The sequence below is a fragment of the Anoplopoma fimbria genome, chromosome 3, assembly GCF_027596085.1.
Source record: "Anoplopoma fimbria isolate UVic2021 breed Golden Eagle Sablefish chromosome 3, Afim_UVic_2022, whole genome shotgun sequence".
Classification (NCBI taxonomy): Eukaryota; Metazoa; Chordata; class Actinopteri; order Perciformes; family Anoplopomatidae; genus Anoplopoma; species Anoplopoma fimbria.
This window is the reverse complement of record NC_072451.1, coordinates 21,087,033-21,106,200: the sequence shown is the minus strand read 5'-3', so window position 1 is coordinate 21,106,200 and position 19,168 is coordinate 21,087,033. Positions and strand designations below refer to the sequence as shown.

At 39.9% G+C, this 19,168-nt stretch overlaps 1 protein-coding gene across 3 annotated transcripts in view; it reads left to right on the top strand.

Moving 5' to 3' along the window:
• tnk2b (tyrosine kinase, non-receptor, 2b) overlaps window positions 1-19,168 on the top strand; it is a 56,288-nt gene that overhangs the window by 2,358 nt on the left and 34,762 nt on the right. For 2 of the 3 annotated variants that reach the window (XM_054596384.1, XM_054596380.1), the window contains exon 2: window positions 8,901-9,193. The gene's annotated coding sequence lies outside the window, so the exon portion shown is untranslated. Of the gene's footprint in view, window positions 1-1,052; window positions 1,102-8,900; window positions 9,194-19,168 lie in introns of those variants that run through there. The other variant, XM_054596381.1, reaches the window with a different exon arrangement.

The following is a 19,168-nucleotide window of genomic DNA, read 5'->3' as shown; positions in this document are numbered from 1 at the left end:
AAGACTTGAGTTATAACACTTAACCTGCTCCCCTCTGCAAGTTAACATGCCTGGTTTAACTCAAAATACAAATAGCGAATGTATAGCACATTTGACCAGTGAAGGCATTATTACAATTGCAGCCTCCAGAGTTAATAGGAATGCAAAGACTATAGTTATGTCTCATGATAAGTTCAGAATGATTCTCATCATGTGGACATTCACAAGTCTGTGGATATTTTTGTCAGTAAATGTAATGACTTGCATAAGAGTAGCGGGCATCTTCTGACCCTTGAGTTTGAACAGTTGTATTTTATGTGATACAACTTTGCAAAGTTGCAGTATAAAAAAGTTCTCATCCAAGAAATCAGATCCCCCCGTATGATTAATATACCTGGAAAGAAATGTGATCAGAAAGACGTAAGTGCTTTAGCTTGTTTTCACTTGCTGTGTGTTATCTCTCTAACTTCTTCCTCTCTTTCTCTGTCTTCCTTTCGCTCCCACACACCTAAACACACACACACACACACACACACACACACACACACACACACACACACACACACACACACACACACACACACACACACACACACACACACACACACACCCCTGACACACCTAAAACACCTGGTGTCAGATACTAGGCCTGAGGGCAGCAGAAAAAAAGCTTTCCTCCTACTTAACCACCTCAGCTGGGCCCAGCCTCTCTAAACCCCACAATACACACCACAACACACACACACACACACACACACACACACACACACACACACACACACACACACACACACACACACACACACACACACACACACACACACACACACACACACACACACACAGACAGACACACACCCCCACACACACCCACACACTATACCTGTCAAGTCATACACACACTTCCAGCTGTAATAACTGTCGTTATCTGTAGATCTATGAGTAATGCTCATAGTTTTACACTTAGAATTATGTAACCCATTTGCACATAACTGTTTTATTTTATTGGTGCAATTAACCTTAATGGGTTCCAGTGTTTGACTATAAAACCAGACTGACCCACTGTTGTCCCACAGGGTAAAGTCCAGGGCACTCTCGTACAGTAGACCGTCGATAAATAAGGTAGTCGTTGCTTCACCCCACACGACTCGTTGTGATTTGTCTGATTTGTATGCTTTAATTTGTGAGAAGAAAGTCGAACTGGCCTCTGAATTCAACTTGGACCAGCCAGTCAATACACATCTGAGTGAATTTAAAAACAGATTTAAACCTAAATGGCTGATTTATTGCAGAATATTCATAAGATCTTTTATCCCTCTCTCATCCATTGTCTCCATATTTGCATTTTTTACCATGAAACACTACTGGATATGTCGATGACCACCCTCCACCCATCTCCACCCTTGTATGCATGATTCTGTTGCCCGCTTTGAGGACTAAACCCAGACAGATTGTTCGACAGTAGATGATGTGAGAAGATATGTAGGATGTGATGTTCCTGCTCCTGTGTTGAAGCTTTCATGTGGTGGACATGTTACATTTGGTTGTGAATTCTTTCACTTCTTGTAGTACAGCTATCTTCTCATCAGTATGATGGTGCCATGCAAAGACTGTTGTTAAACGACGTTTTATAACGTGTCTCGACCGATCCAGTAGGTCAAAATCTGATGGTGAACCACGATGTCTGGTCTTGGTTTCTTATATTTGTGGTTGAATGCTGAAATGTGTATCTATCGGCAAAAGCTGTTGCCCTTAGGTTCACCCTTCACATCACCACACACTTGGATTTGGCTGTTACGACTTCCACCTTTCACATGCTGTAGCTTGTAACTGAATCACTGGGATCACATTGTATTTGAAGTGGATCCGATCCAGTTTTTCACTTCTTGCTTCCGACTGAATATGACACACTGTCGGTCTGTGGTGATAGTGGGAGTGCTCATATAAATACACAGCAATGGCAGTGATGGATTGTAGAGAGCTCTGTGAAATAAGCAAGATTCTTGAGAAAACCAAATGTTGTTTCCTGATGAGGTACTTTCTCCAAGCTTTTTCTGTGAGGTGATATTGTGATGTCATCTTGTGGTCAGAGAGGCTGTATATTGTGCAACGCACACAGAATTATGGTAGAGCGTCTCTGGGAAAAACATGAAACTTCAAGCTTTACTGAACTTATTCTGGATATGAGCTTCACCTCAAGTGGAGACACAATAGGTGAATAGGGCAAAACAATCTAATTAATTGAAACAGCCATGAAACTTCCCATTTGATTTCTTACATTAAGGCAATTCTTTTTTGGATTACAAGTTGCCTGAAACTGTATGTTTAAATATGCAAATGAGGCATTCTGTTAGTAGGGGAGGCTGTGGCGTAGTGGAGAGCAAGGTAGTTCTCCAATCAGAGGGTCGGTGGTTCGATACCCGGCTTCGGCAGTCGATGTGTCCTTGGGCAAGACACTTAACCCCAAGTTGCTCCTGAAGGCTTGCCATCGGTGTGGACTGGATGTTGCGTGAATGTTAGTTAGAGTCTGATGGTGGCACCTTGCATGGTAGCCTGTCATCAGTGTGTGAATGATATGTAATATACTACTGATTGTAAGTCGCTTTGGATAAAAGCGTCTGCTAAATGACTGTAATGTAATGTAGATATGTGCTAATTTACATACATTTCAAAAACAGAAATCTTCAATTCTATTGAAGTATAAAAGTCAACGGTTTTAATGAGGGCATTTTCGATATATCTTCTCCATAAATCAGAAAAATACTGGCAAAAGCAATAAAAAAAAAAAGAAATTGCCATGTTTTTAGGAATAAAATGTAATATAAATTAGGCTATGAACGATATATGAACAAACCCTTCTCTAATAAACTTGAGACTAAAGATGGGAATGAAACTTGAAGGTTTGGTCTATGTAAGTGTTACTGAAGTGGAGATTTCTGGCTAAAGAGTATGAGAACAAACACATTTTTAGAAACAGCCTTTAAAGATTTGTTTTGTAAAATTCCATACATTTTGAAAACACTTCATGTGAGTAGGGTTAAAAAAGGTTTGTATTCCCTTCATTTTCGATTGTATTGTTTCATAATCTATTCTATTACGATTGCTGCTCAAAATTCAGCCCTGATCTCATTACTTGCAGGATGTTGCTTTAGTGACTAAACTCCTGTAGTTCGATGAAGCTGACAGTTATATGACATAAATGCGGTTAAACACATTTACTCACTCCTCACTAAAGATGGATACAGTGACAGAATGACTGCCCGCATTTAAATGACTGGTAACGATTTCAAGGTTTACATAATGCGATATAATCTTTTGTTCTTTTGGGCTATTCAAATTTTTACTGGAATTAAACAAGAAAAATAGAAACGTTAAGCAGAGGCGCATAAAGCATTAGAAGGGGAGTTAAAGTGATCAGCATCATCTTTTATTAAAGAATTAGCTATTATAATTCTTTGAAAGTGAAAGGAACCAGAGTCTTCCGCCTGGCATGTTTAGACAGAAACCTCTAAAAGATGTTAGGATTAAAACTAGTATTACTGCTCTTAGACAGTATGATTACAGGTGATTGGACAACTTCAATGGATCAAAAGGAAACTGTCTGTCAATACTGGCTTGATGCCCAGCGAGCAGTTAGAAATACAGGAATAGTGTCAAATGTGGGCAGCGCCAACTCCTCCAACAGGATGTGACAGTTTGTAGGAGTGTCGCACCACCTTCCTGCATCCAAGCTGTATTTTATACAGCAAGTCCACGTCTTTAATTAGGAATGACAGCTGGGGATAAGATGTCAGTGTGGTAGTGTGCAGGAAGTTTTCCAGTGCTGCTTTATGAATGATATGATGTGAAGCGTTGAAGCTGTTCGATTCATTTGAGACTGTGTACAAAATTCATACATTTTCTCAGTCAAATACAGTTTTTGCTATTAGCTAATTTTCATAATGCTTATTTTTCAGTGCCAAAAAACATAAAAAAAACCCCATCAATGAACCACACTGTTGACATGTACTTTTACTATTATAATCCTGGGCTATGTAGGTTATTTTGAGTAAATCTCACATACACTGTATTAATGTGCAGCTCAAAATAGTCCCCAACAAATGCACTATTAACCATTCGACTAGGTGATTAGTTAATTTAATCGAGAGAAAGAATCACACAAAAGCACCACTTTAAAGTGTCACTATTGGCAAAGTTAAGAGTCATGAGCTGTGTCCCAATCCAGCGGCTGCAGCCCACGGAGGACTCAGCCTTCACGGTCTACGTCGGCCGGGTCCCTTGAATACCGCGAAGGCTGGACCGAGCGGTCCCCGAAATGAGGCGGTCTGGTCCACAAATGATTTCCTGTTTGCGTCACCAGCTTTTCACGCCCCCCACCCTTTTGCCGCTCCCGTCTCCTAGCAACCAGCTGCGGTTGTCATAAAGGAGTATAAAAGAGATAGCCAGGTAAAGCTTAAAGTTAAAAGATTAAAATGGACGAGCTGCTATAAATAGCGCAGCGGCTCTCGGTAGCTTCAGCTGGTTAGTTAATAGCGTCTCGTAAGCTAACCGATCATTTTAACATAAGTGTGATCTGATCAGGTCCCTTGTTTTTAGTTTTAACACTTGTATCTGTAGATATTCACCTGAGTTAAAACCCAATAATTACATTTAAATGTGAATTCTCCCGTTGCAGGTCCACTAGTCGCCATGTCATTAAAAAAATAAATAAAAATCAACTTCACCGGCACGCAATGAATCTTGGGATATGTTGGGCCGTGAAGGATCCATTAGTTGTATCCTCCAAATCTGGGAAAAGTAGGCTGCATTTGTCGGCCGCATTAGAAGGAGTCTTTGAAATGGGACGGCCTCGTCGCGGCCGCTGTGACGCAATCGGTCTACAAATCCCCCCTCCGAAGGATGCAGCCGCTGGATTGGGACACAGCAATTATTGTGTTTATCTGATAAAGTCAAAAGCTTAAAGTTTCAATAATGTCTTTAAAATATTGTAAATGAAACACTGTAATGGAGACTTATGGGACGGAAAGTATATTGATAATGTTACACTGTGATTTATTGTCCTTTTCTGTCCACTACGTTACTCACACATATATGTGTGTGTGGGTGTGAGAACAATAGAGAGTGCTGGTTTTCCTCTACTGTCTCCTTTTTGGTGAGAGGAGATTGTGTTTCACTCCTCTCACCTCCTCCAGAGTGTCTCGTCTTCCTCGTTGCAGCTTTGCTTTGTCTTCTGGAGAGGATAGAGTTGGCCTGGCCTCTCTTAGGTCATCTCTTATTACCATAGTTAGCTGATCATAGGAGTATTATGATTCAGTGTCAATAGAAACATCATCAAAACAAAAGTTATTTTACTAAACTGATTCAGAGTTGAATATATTAAACATATAGACCGCCGTTTCTTAAGTTTGGAGTAACCTGTTCTAATGATGTTTTTCTTAATTGCTTTTGTTGTAATGACTATTTTAAGAGACAATAAGAATATAATAGATAGTCGATTAAATGTGTAGTTTACATTTTAAATAGTTTTGGGCATGAAAGAAGAAGAATGAAATGATTAAAACGCGTTTAGTGTTACATGCCAGGGGAGAATATTGTCATCATCTTTTCCCCAAAACAACTAAAAAAATGTATTTGGTTGCCAGTCCAGAAAAGCACAAGTGCCCCTAGATCCTTATTGAACCATTATTGAACCACTCTAAATGGGCTCTAAATATTTTTTGGGCCCCCTTCAGATGTTGTTATTGGCATTATTGTGCATGTGACACTGAAACAGGAACCTTTTCTTATTTAAATGTGCACACATTTGGATGCTAAGCTTCCTGTTTCATGTACCAATGACTGGTGATTTACTCTACTCTTATTGAACTGTTGCTCAGAGTGATCTTTGTCTCTTTCTGGCCTTTCAGTTGTCAGTATGGTTGAACCTTTTGTAGCGCGTTTTGTTCTCCATGTACAAAATATAATTTCTATTGCAAACCCCTCATACATACAACATCTGACTGTAACAAATCAAGGTTTTGTGGCAGGCAAAACCAAACGATTGAACGGCAGTGTATGTTGAGTTTTAATTTGACGGTTAAGCTAGTGTCATTAGTATCTGATATGTGGTTGGTATAAATAGGATTTAATGGTTGGCAGACAAGTTTAAAATGCAGCACAGTCTAAGACAAAGGCCATTGTCAGTGTTAAAGATGATGCAATTAAAACTATTTTTTTTGGGTGAGTGGTGCCATGTTGACTTCATCAGTGGGAGGGGGGGAGGCATCATGAATGAAAAGCTTTTCTGTTGACAGTGGAGTGCGTGAATCAGCAGTGACTCTGAAAATGGAATAGGCAGGAGGGGCAGGCTTTTTATTCAGCCTGACGAATCGTGATTAATTATAAGCTGATTCAAAGAGACAAAAAGCTTCGAGACAGGATGAAGCACTTTATGTCCGAATACTGTTTTTGTAATGCTATTGCATGTACAGATGGTGAACTGGTATCATCATCCTACTTTTCATACAGTTTGACTGTGGGAACAAATTTGTCTTTGTTTCAGACTGAATTTGTATCATGTGAGCTTGAGATGCAAATGTTCACTGGACTGCAGGGTCGCTATTTAAAGTCGAATACTTTTGTCATCTATCTCTCGACACTACACTGATCAGGTGCCAGCAAGCAAGGCATTTGAAACACCGATCTCCCGTGGAGCTGCTCAGTGACCAACATTAAATGAATGGCCCTTTTTTTAGAAACACAACCTGAAAGTATAGCTACCACAACCAGTGTTCAATCTGATGTTCAACCAATTATTTAGCCGGTATTTTGACCTCTTCATACTGTAATGAAACCGTACAGACATGTTAACTGTTAGCCAACATATGAATGGAAATATGTATAAAACAAGTCTAATAGTCTACAGCCATGCTAGGGTCTCTATGAGGCTGTACACAGCAGTGCATTGACCGAAATGCTAACATAGACATGCTAACGGGCTCACAATGATAAAACTAACAAACTGATGGTTAGCAGGTTATGTTTACCTTGTTAACTATCTTTCAGTTTAGCATGCTAACTTTTGCCCCTTTAGCACTAAACATAGTTTGAGTTTATCAGGTATGAAGTAAATTCAAATGTATACTGCATACTGCAAGATGAGAGGTTAAGGGAGCACCAATGTTGCTACAATTCATCCTGTGGGGAACATGAATGTCTGTACAGAGTTTCATAATCCATCCAACAGTGGCCAAGAGATGTCACTTCACAAATATGAACCTTCTAGTGGCGCAAGAGGAAAAAAGTCAGAGGATCAGCAAACTCATTAGTATTCATCCTCTGAGGATCATGAACATTAGCACAAAATATCAAGGTAATCTATCCAACAGTTAGGCCGACTTTTAGAATAACCTAAACCACATTAAATTCAGTCCTAGTGCATGATGGTAAATAGATCGTAAACACCACTCTTTGACTGATGATGGTCGTCACTGTGGTTGTTTATTTGACCTCAGTTAGGCGACAGAGCGGCTTTTCTCGTACATTTGTAGTGTTTTAAGTGACCTCTGTGCTTGACTGTGTTCGTTCAGTTTATTTTTGGCCTTTCTTAGACTCTCTAGGGACTGGGTGGTGTTTGCGTGTCTTTATGTACCAGGGTGGGGGCCGCAGCCTTAAACCACCTTCCCCGCCCTGCCATGCCCACTGACGGAGTTGCGTAACAGAAATGTGAAATCCGCTGGGGTCGTGTGATGTCGCCCTCTGGCATGTTGCAGATTGTTGTCAATAGAAAAAAAGATGCAGCTTACTGTTTTTAACCCGAGCCACTAATGCGTCAATAGTGCATGTGTCGATAAATGAATGACATCCAAGTGGCTATTTGTCACTGAAAAGCTGCCAGACCGTTGAGTGTCTGTGTATTTGTTTACAGTTCACACGCCTATATGAGCTTCTATGTCATGGGTGTGTGTTACTGTCCAGCATGATCGCGTTTCTCCACGCACAGTTACATACATAGTCTCTTTTTTTTTCTGTTTTCTTGCAGACAAAGGGGTCATTTGTGGAGCGTATGTGGGGAGGAAGAATAGCTTGGTGTTTCTCCTTGTTGTGAGCTTCTCCTCTGACACTGTAGGCTCCAGTCTGCTACTTCACTAGGTGGTGGGTGGACTGTGTCCTTGTGTGTCCGTGTGAATTGCATTGATTCATTCATACTGGCCTCTCCTGCACAGGGCCCCAGGCATTCCTACCACAGCCCCCAGACCTGGTTGGAACAAAGTCAAGTCAATTCACATTAAGCATTGGAAGTTGCTTCCGGTTGCAGCCTACTGTAAATTATTTATTCAGCAGGCAACAGTTGAATACATTTTCATGTTCTTTTGCAGGATTTATCTCAAAATTCTGTATGATCTTGAGTTGTGCTCCAAAATTTTAACAGAATGGTTTCGATTCTTAGTTTTGCGATGGTGTTGTTGTGAGAAAATTACTCATCTCTGTGGTTTAGTCAGTCCAGGTGTTGCCAGCACTCTGTTTGTTCATGTGTGTGAGGTGTGAGTGGGTAGATGGTTGGCTTCCGCTTCATCTCAGTAGATGTTATGTTTCATTTGCCTTGAAATGGAAAGAAAGGAACAACTAACTTTGAACTTAAATATAATAATTGCATTAAGGTGTTTTTTATATTTAATTTGATTTATACCAAAAGGTAATGTTTATACTTAGGATGTTGAGCATAGGGGGAGTAATATTCATCATTAAGCATGTCTACAGGACACTAAAGCGTCAAACAGGATATTGCCTTACTTTCCTTTCAATTGAACTGCTGTCGTCAACATAACTAAGTTATCTTTATTATATTTTTATATATTATCTATCTTGTCTTTTCAGTTTTTTTTTAAAGTAGGAACTGCTGTGTTGTTTCTTGTGCTTATTATTAGCTTGTGTGTCTGCAGGGGGGCCTCCTGGGAAGTCGAGCACCTTTCTGTTGAAACCCTGTAAACCTCCCCAGGGCCCTGGCACTGACTCCTGAAACGTACTCCTGGGTTTGTGTTGACCGATGGATGAGGATGAAATCATGTGAGCGTGTGCTATCGTCGCGGTGTCGTGGACTTGTAGCTGGGCAAAATCTCACCTCAATGGACTGGGGGCCTCATCTGCACGTGGTAGACCTTCTGTCATCAACCTGAGAGGGGTATCTACGGTGTCAGAGCAGACGCTGGACTCAGACCAGGAAAAGATATTGCAGGTAAGAAGATTGTGTGCTCGTGTCAGACAATAGCACTGTATTCTGTTTTCTCAATTCACTGCAGCTGGGTGTGACTGAACTGTGCATGTTTGCCATTCTGTCTAGGTGTGTGTGTGTGTGTGTGTGTGTGTGTGTGTGTGTGTGTGTGTGTGTGTGTGTGTGTGTGTGTGTGTGTGTGTGTGTGTGTGTGTGTGTGTGTGTGTGTGTGTGTGTGTGTGTGTGAGCTCTGCAGACATGAGATCATGCCTCAAACAGTGACTGTGAGTGGGGAGGTCCACAGACCAGCTCTCTGTGTGTCTGAATGGTAGCTACTGACTCTGCAGAGGAGCAAATAGAGAGGATGATGTCATCTTAGGTCACATTGTTGGTTTTTCGTGTGTGAGTAAAAGATATCATGGCAGGATGATAAAGAAAGAGGAAAAAAAGTATTTACATATCGCATGTATTCAGGATATCCTTGCAGATGCACAATTAAAAAAACAGAGGGTGGATGTGGTTGACAATTTCCTGTTTTATCAGACTTGTGTTTGTGTATCCAAAAGAGAATCTGTCATGTCCCACATTTATTTATTTTTTCTATTTGTGGGACTCAGTCACCACAGTCACAGAAAAACAGTTCTGAGCTAATGAGTTAGAGGAGGAGGAAGTTTAGATACCCACTGATGGCTTTGATAGAAACCACTCGGCTACTCAGACACAAACAGACCAAGCACAGGATGTTGCCTCAGACACTCCCAAACAGGTGTCTGCAAGCCTCAGTGCAAAGAGAAATGATAGTCAAGTGTGTGTTTTACAGCTAAGAATGTGAGAAAGAAGAGGAACAGACTATGAGTGTGTGTACGGTGTGTGTGTGTGCCTGTGAATGTAGGAATTGTGCCAACATGCCTTTGTGCAGAGTGGGTGTCCTCACTGACCCTTTGTATATGCTTTTGTTTTGTGAAACACCACACGAATGACCGAATGCTGCTACCGGAGCCATGCTGGTTGTTTACTTATCAGAGGCAGACCATCAGTGTTTTGGTCTGTAAATGGCTCCATAATTGGAGCAGGTGGAGCGGCAGCCCTGTTACAGATGCTTATCACACAGTACTGTTAAAGTCAGGCCAGGCTTCCTTCCTCTGCCAGAGGGGTCGGATTTGTGACTGAAACATTGCATTTGTAGTCCAACCAATAAAACATCTGTAATGTGAAGATCAGTGGTGGAAGTATATTTACTAGAGTACTAAACTTAAGGCTGAAGGGATCATTTTGAGGTACGTGAACTTTTATTTGAGGTATTTCCATGTTCTGCCACTTTTTACCTCATTACATGCAGAGGAAAAAAATCCAAATGCATAAAATGATCAAACAGGTGGAGCGTGGAGGAGAGGCGGGCCAAATGAAGCATGATTGCTAAAACATACCAAGCTAGCTCAAAGCCACCACGCTAGCTAAGGCTAACAAGCTAGCTGAAGAAGGCTATATGCTCTGTGTTGCCAGCCGGCTAACGTTAACGCTGTAGTCTCGTTGCTCCTGGTTGCTTGTTGGTACCATCGCTAACACATTAGATTTTCACTAACCGAAAAAACTGGAGCACAGACTTCTTGAATCAATCAATTAATCAACTAACTTTGTTACATGACGCCTCCTTCTTTCTTCTTGCCAGAGTCCTCTATTTGTCAGATCGGCATATAGAAAAAAACATTAAAGGACATTAACAGCAAAGGGGGCAATAAATTGTGTTCCATTTTAGCTTTTGATGTTCCAAGAAGGTATCTGCGCTTTAAGCTACTTGTTACTCTGGATTTGAGTAAAAAAAAAAAAAAGTGACAGTGGAAAGGTAGACAGAGACAGAGGAAGTATGAGAATGGATGGAAAGGGACTCGGGGAGGAAGCTCCCAGAATAGCAGCAGCGACCAGTGAGTGAGCTTTTTGTGGAGATTGTCTCTGAATACTTGGAGGGCCTCAGGGGCCCAGACTGACAGAGGAGAAGTGGGAGGAAAGGGAGCCTCTGGGAGTCAAAGTGTATTTGAGTGTGTGTGTGTGTGTGTGTGGTGTGAGAGAGAGGACAGTGTTATTTTAACCCTGAGCTGACATCCGGCTGTCACTTCATACCCCCCCTTTTTTTTTTTTTTACAGTCTGCTTGACTCCTCAATCAATCTACCTGCAGACCAGTTGTCACACGACTCACTGTTGCTTTCACCTCGTCTTTAGCTTTCCGTACATCGTATCCATGTATCCATTCATTTTTTTAATTTTTTTTCTCCTTTCTCCTTTCACTTTTTTTCCCTGTTGCTCCACACAGATACACAGGTATTGCATTACCAGCCCCCACGAGGACTGGCGTGCTGTCTGTCACATCCGGGTGTATTGTATGCTAGCCGTGTTGTTAACGCATCAGATTTCCTGTAATAGATCACCTTGTGGCAATGCAACTCACGGACACAGGCTTCCCAAAAAAGTTTTCCATTCGAGCTCTGCTTTTACTAACATGGGTTAATTTTGTTGGCACAATGTGGCGCAGACAGTGTCTAATATATAACAAACTGTAGCTTTACATTGTCGAACTACAGATAATCCTCTATCATGCTATAGTTCATTTCAGACAATGCTATTAATACATACCGTGATATAGCAAAGTGTCTGCAAACTCTATCCATAAACCAAGAAAAAAATGTTTATGGATAAAATATTCAGCAGGATGTTTTTTTTGTTAATCCAATGAATTAAATATCTATTTATTATATGACTAATATTTGACTATTGACACGTTTATATAGTCTCATGGTCTATATCATCATTTCCCAACCCTACATTCATTTATACAAACCAGCTTGCATGCATCAATACAGCATTTGGTCTGACTTAAAGACATGTTGTTAGCATGAACAATCTTCACAAATATAGGAGTAACACCCAGGTTGAAAAATACCAGAATATGCTTTTAGTGTATGCATAGTTCACCTCATAAATGGTGAGAGGCCTTTCATAGAAGTGTAGGGTTTAAACCCTAGTGGAGACAAATCCTTCTCACTGATAACACCTGTGTATTATTGTCATGATGATCCTATTTTTTTTATTCATATTCTTGTAGTAAAGGTTTGATTCAGTTTGTTGACAAGCTGTATTTTCGTTCCTCTTCACACACACACACACACACACACACACACACACACACACACACACACACACACACACACACACACACACACACATACACACTCAGGGCCACAGGGTACAGTGTGTAAAGTTGTCTCTCTTATCTGTTGTTACTCTGCTCAATCACTCACTCTTTCTGGGTAGAGGGGACCGGAAGATCAGCTTACATATTGACCAGGCACACACACACATGCACGCGCACACACACACACACACACACACACACACACACACACACACACACGCACACGCACACGCACACGCACACACACAACTGAACAGACAGCAATGATACAATGTTGCAGTTTTTCTTGCAGGTCTATGGCAGAGACCACATCAGCCCACACATGCAAACACACAAACACCTACTGTACATACACACACATTTACTGTGCTCCAGCATAACACACAAAGAACAAAACAAAATCAACTTTTTTTTATTGTTTGAGGCAGGTGCATTAAAAGTTAAATTGAAAGTCTTATACTTTAAGAAGACATTACTTTTTAGAAAGTCTTCAATTTGATGAGTGTATATTGAAGCATTAGCAGAGTGTTATGATATTTTGTAACTAATTTTGTAACTAATTAAAATGGAAGATAAATTGCTGAGGATCTTTAATTTTGGTACCAGCGACACATATTTAGCTTTGTATGTTCTACTTCTTGAAATGCCATCTGTCAGGCGGTTTCTGAGGCTTTGGTAAGTGAGTGGATAGAAATGATTAAGCTGACAATCCCCTTTTTCTCATTGCCAGGCAGAAGGATAAACAGCAGACTTCTGCATGCTGATATCAGTCCTAGGGAGGGATGTCTGCTTTTTCTAAAAATAGAAGAGATTACGTGCGCGAAAGCTGCAGTCGGTCATCACAGAGAATTATTAACATCTAACCTGGCATCGGTTTGAGAAGCAGTCTGCTGCCTCTCATCTCTTTACTAACTATCCACTACCATATTTACTTAAATATTCTTAAAATAACCAACATGTTTCCAGTGTGATTTCAAACACTGGTTATGTCAGTTTTTGAGTTTTGATTGCATTGAAGCAACAATTCAAATAACTGTGTGGGTTAAAATGTCCTTGTTGCTCCGATAAACACCTTTATTTTTCTACTTACACTAGTGTCCTTAAAGAAATACATTTGAAATACATTTAAGAGAGAAAATCTGATTTGTCTCCAGTTCTTACAGCTGCCTTATAAACATGAACGACAACTGCTTTAGAACTTTTTCTTCTCCCTGCCTCAGGCTGCCTCCATGTGGCCAGATGGAGAAATGATAACAGCAACATTATTAAACATTCATAACATTAGAAACATTATTCATGGAGCACAGTTGCAATTGGGAACAGTGGATGTGAACTTTGCTCATTTTGCAAGATGGTTCGTTCTTCCATGTTCTGTATGTTACAGGTGGGAACAGTTCTCATTGTGTCTGACATAATGCTGCACTAATTAGCACAACACCTCGTCACACAGTTAGCTCAGATAAATTGCAGTTTTAAGTTGGGGATGGGGAATCACATGCAATTATGTTGTTTATAAGTATTTTTTGTGTCTCAGATTTATATATATATTTTGATAAATGTATGCAAAATCTCATATTGGAGTATAAAAGTGATATTTAATGCAAAACAACTGCTGTGCTTAAAAAATGATTAAACTTATCACAGATGTTAAACAATAACTTAAATATCTACTGTATGTACTAGTTTATATTAGAATTTTGCTCTTTAGTATTTTGTAACCCATAATGTCCTTTATCGTCATGATAAAGTAGATAGATTACAATACTGATTGATATTATAATATTTCCCAGCTATAGATCATAGTACACAGTTTATATTAAAAGACTCATATCTGTGCCTTGATTCCAGGACAGCAGGGTTGGCATGTGAGCCGAGGGTGTGAATGAGTCAGTATGCTCAGTGTCACTCCAATGTCACAAAGACACACACACACACACACACACACACACACACACACACACACACACACACACACACACACACACACACACACACACACACACACACACACACACACACACACACACAAACAGCCCCTGGCTCGATGCATGACCAGGCACCCAGATGGCAGTGAAACACAGAGAGCTTTAGCTTCTGATGATTTGCATACCTCATCACCTGTGACCTTGGCACCAACGCACTCACAGATTAAGTGGGACAGTGGGACCCTCGTCCCGGCCTCCTGTCCGTCCCCCTAATCCTGTCCTCTGCCTCCCTGCATGGCCCCGTTTTGCCCTGCGGGCTTTAGATCACCCTCTTAAATCCCACCTGTTTAGCCTGGAGGGACAGGGGGGAAGCCAACACCTCACACACTCACGTGCTCCTTCAACACTTCCTAGAAAGACAGCATGAGATCTGAGGATTATATAGCAAGCATGGAGGGTCTATTTATCTCTCACTCTCTGTCACATTCACACAAAGACACACATGCGTTCTCACTTTCACCCCTCTCACACACACCTCTGTCCGCAGTGGATTTGTTCAGCGTGCCTGTCCGCCTCTGATTCAGCCGAAGTGGAAATCTTTCTGGGAAAGGGGTGATGAGAGAGGATTTGTTGAGGATAATAATTCTCCTGACAACAACCTCGGTATGAAATATTGCGTGTTCTACAGTAGATGGAAGTAATTATGGCGTTTGACTTTTTGACTCTGTGCCCACCCATGATAAGTCCCAACTGAGCCTGCTGGGCCGGGGACAAGCTGTCTTTCAACGCCATTAGGTTTACAGTTTTAGACTTACTGCTTTTGAAGCTGGACATGATCTTATTTACTCTTGATAAAAAAAGCTGATGGTAAAAATTCTGAATGTGACACTGTTATGAATCCACATCAAGTAGGGGCAATTTGTCTTTATACTTATCCTCTTTCCAACGCAATCAGAGTCAATTACACCTAATCAGAATCAAATGAATGGATACATGGATACGATGTTTGTCCTAAGAAGCTTTATGTGCCCGGGGGAGATCATGTATGTTATGTTATCTTAAGTTGGGACTGGATAGCATAAAGTAGCCTGGAATAATAAAAGATAATATGTCCAATATGGCATCCCAATGTAGCAAGTTAAATTAAATATTATTATGTATTGAGCTGTTTATCCAGTGTTTTTTAAAGATTTCATCTTGGATTCGGGAAATCTTGATGGGAATCTTGTGATATTTTACAGACGACTAGATTAATTGACAAATGGAAAACCTGACAATGAGGATAGCTATGGCTATTGATTATTAGGTGGCTTTTTCTTTCTTTTCTTTCTTTTTCTTTTTTTTTGTTTTGTTTGGATAAATCAATGAAATATTTGTTATTTTAAATATCAGAAAATATGACAAATGTCTCACGATTTTGAGAGTCTTTTATATTGTATTTTTTTTGTCCAACCAATCAAACATTTTTAATTTACAATTGTAAAAACCAAAGAGAGCAGCAGATCCTCACATTTGCTAAAATGTTTGGCATTTGAGCTTGATAAATGACTTAAAGGATCAATTAAACATCTACTTTTTCTATCAGTTGACCAATCGACTAATGTTTCAGTAAAATAAGTAATCTTGATGCTCGCAATCATCTGTTTTAAATTTTTGGGAACATGTTTTTTTCCATGATAATCGAAGTTAGTTTAAGACAAGTTATTGACTTTAAGTGTGATTGCCATTGGAAAACATTTCGGTTTGTGACTCCTCTCTGTTCTTTTTCACTAACACAATGACGATTTTCTGATTATACAGTTTATTCAGCCACATCACATTTGTATTTTCAAGATCCTATCAAAGTTTTTTTTTTTACCATATTGTGAGGATTTAGTGAGAGAAAAGAGGTTTAGTTTTGACTGACAGCACATGGATCAACAGTCAGGATTCAGCCCTCTGGTGTTGTTTTGGAGATAACGTTGGCAATAAGCAGAAGAGAAACACACAAGGAAACACTGCACCATTTCTTCACAGTCTACACCCTGAACACTGCTTCATCAGCTTCCTCACTGGCTGATGACTTTATTACTGTGTCAACTTTTCCCAGTAGCACCGACCTCGAGTCGAGAAATCGAAGTCATTGGTCAATCTTTACGTCTCTCTTTACATATCTTAAAGTAGTGAATCATCTGGTAGCATGTGTGGCCCTGTGTGAAGTGAAGTCACCTCATAGATCAGAAGTTGTGGGTGGGTGTTGCTACCATGACTTATAAGAAGAAACATTTCATGAGCATATAGGTGCTTTTAGGTGCCGAGGGCTGAAATTGGATTGTAAAAAGGGATTCATTTGAAATCCCACCAGAAAAAGGTCTGTTACCCATTTTAAGTTCAGCTTGCTCAAGAAATTAAGAAACTTTTATATATTTAATAAGTTTGACTGCTGTATGGCTCTTCCTTTACTAGTAGAAACATTATTTGGCGAAATTATACTTTTGTATACAAAGTGCAAATACAGAATAGGATGGCAGGGCTTAATATTTGAGTCTTATTTTATTAGATTAGTTAAATTTGTTATGAGTTATGAATCAATTTAAGAATTGAAGGGGAACTCCAGTGATTTAACACACAAATGTCTGTGTACCAGTGGGAGTACTGGGAGCTTGTGAAAAAGGTTGTATAATTTCCTCTTTGGCTCAAAAGCACCTCACCAAATATGATGAAGATAACCCTGATGATGACATCATCATGATACACTACAGGAAGTGAAGGTTCCAGTGATTTTTGAGCTTCATCTATGCTCAGCCAGCAAAAATGTCTTTAGGGTTGCAGCTAATGATTATTTTCAAAATGAGTTAATATGCTAATTATATTCTCAACAATTCTAAACAATTGAAGCTATACATGTCATATATCTAATACAGAGTATGCAATAAACAGATGTGTATTTAAATTACATCAAATGTTTTGATTTGATGATTCTATTTTTTAAAAATAATAATCAAATCTTTTATTTTTTTTGATTTTCTCCTTTTAAAAACATAGTACATATGACAACATTTATTCATGTTTTCTTTTTGAAAATGCAGTTGATGTCAATTATTTCTCAATTAATGCATAATTAATCATTTAATCTATGGAATTTAAAAAAAGTAGATAAATCCATCTCAAGAAACCAGAGCCCATTGTGATATCTTTAGGATAAAAGAACTATGATTAATTAGGTGACTGAAGAAAAATCTTCAATAGATTATATGAGTCCTAGATTTGCATATTCATTATACATTATATATTGATATGTTAACATTGTCAAGGAGGTTCCAAACACAAACACAATACACCATTACCTCTTCGGCTGTACTGTTCAGTTCCTATGCTGAATATATTTCCACCCTGCGAGCCCCACATCAGCAGTAGACATCAGGGATTTCATCCAGCTCCTGTTCAAAAGCTTACTGCTGCCCCCAGAGCCTGCAGTCTACCCACCAACAGTCGTAAAGAAACAGGAGGGACCCAGGAGCCACAGTCCTTTTAGTCTTTAAGACTCTAAACGGTCTCCTAAAGGGAGCGTTTAAACGGCCTGCGATGTTCGGACTGGGAGTATTTTACAGTTACACCCACAGCATGTCTGCTCCGCTTCTCCTCGCTCTCCATCACGGGGGCAGAGAAGGCGTTCACATGTTTTAACAGGCTCAGTTTTACGTTTCCCCTGACACAAGATGGCTGACAAATGAAGCTCCTGGGGTCAAGGTTCAAGGCCCAGCATTTTTTTTTTTATTGAAGGGGTTTTCCAGGTTACTGGTGGAGAGTTTGTCCAATGTGGCGATGAGTGGAAGCAGAGAGGCCAGAGGAGAAATAGTGCAGTCATTTATATCACTGTGAACATTGGATGCCATGTTTTAAGACATGACAATTAGAAAAATATAACATTTATGAATATGAATAAAAAAAGGTCTATAAAGAATAGATAAGAAATAACCAATAAGAAAATAGATGGAAAATAATAATTGCACAATTCTGTTGATGGTCAGCATTTCTGTAATTTACTCACTAATGATAAAATATATATTTTAAAGATCAAGGTAATGACATACAAATCCACATTGTATGTCCAGAACATGTTGGCATACTTCTTGTCTTCCAGGCTCTTTTTGTCTGTTTTTACCTTTTACATGCTTTTTAAAAATCATTTTGCAATGGAAATTGTGGGGGGAAAAATTGTACATGATTATTTTTTATAGTACTCAGCCTAGACCTCTCGTCGTACCAAACCACCATACAGTCTGTAATGGAGCGTGTTAACTTCATCAGGGGGAGGCGGTGGGCAGCGGTAACCCCACGTGACATCACAGCTCAGCCCTGCTCCATTTGTCATGTCCTCAATTGACCAGGATGTCCCCTCTCTGTCTCTGGGTGACTTTGCTCCTCTGTCTCGTGCATTTCATATTTAATACGGTAGTGTTTGATTGTTTTTTTGTGTTACTATGCTCAGTATTGCGGTGAGGCTATAGTACAGTACAGTATAGTATAGTATATAACTCCCTCTGCACAGACAGTGTCCAAACTAACTCTCTGCCACATCATCAAAAAATCATAGCAATGTTGTATTGTCTTATATTGTACAGGAATCCACCCCTGTACAACTGCAGCATGAGTGTGAAAAGAATGCGTAGCTGCAATGTTTCTGGATTTGTATCGAATGTAACAAATTCACACGTAATAGAAGTGCATGATTATGGACAAAATTATGATCGCGACTATTTTAATCAATATTGAGATCAATATTTGCTCGCCGAGGGGTCAGTCAGCACTGGAGAGATGATCCTCCCACATTGAGTGGCCATTCCTGACCCGCAGAGTTGAATCCCCCCGGGCAGACACGCACGCTCTATGATCAAACGGGCAAA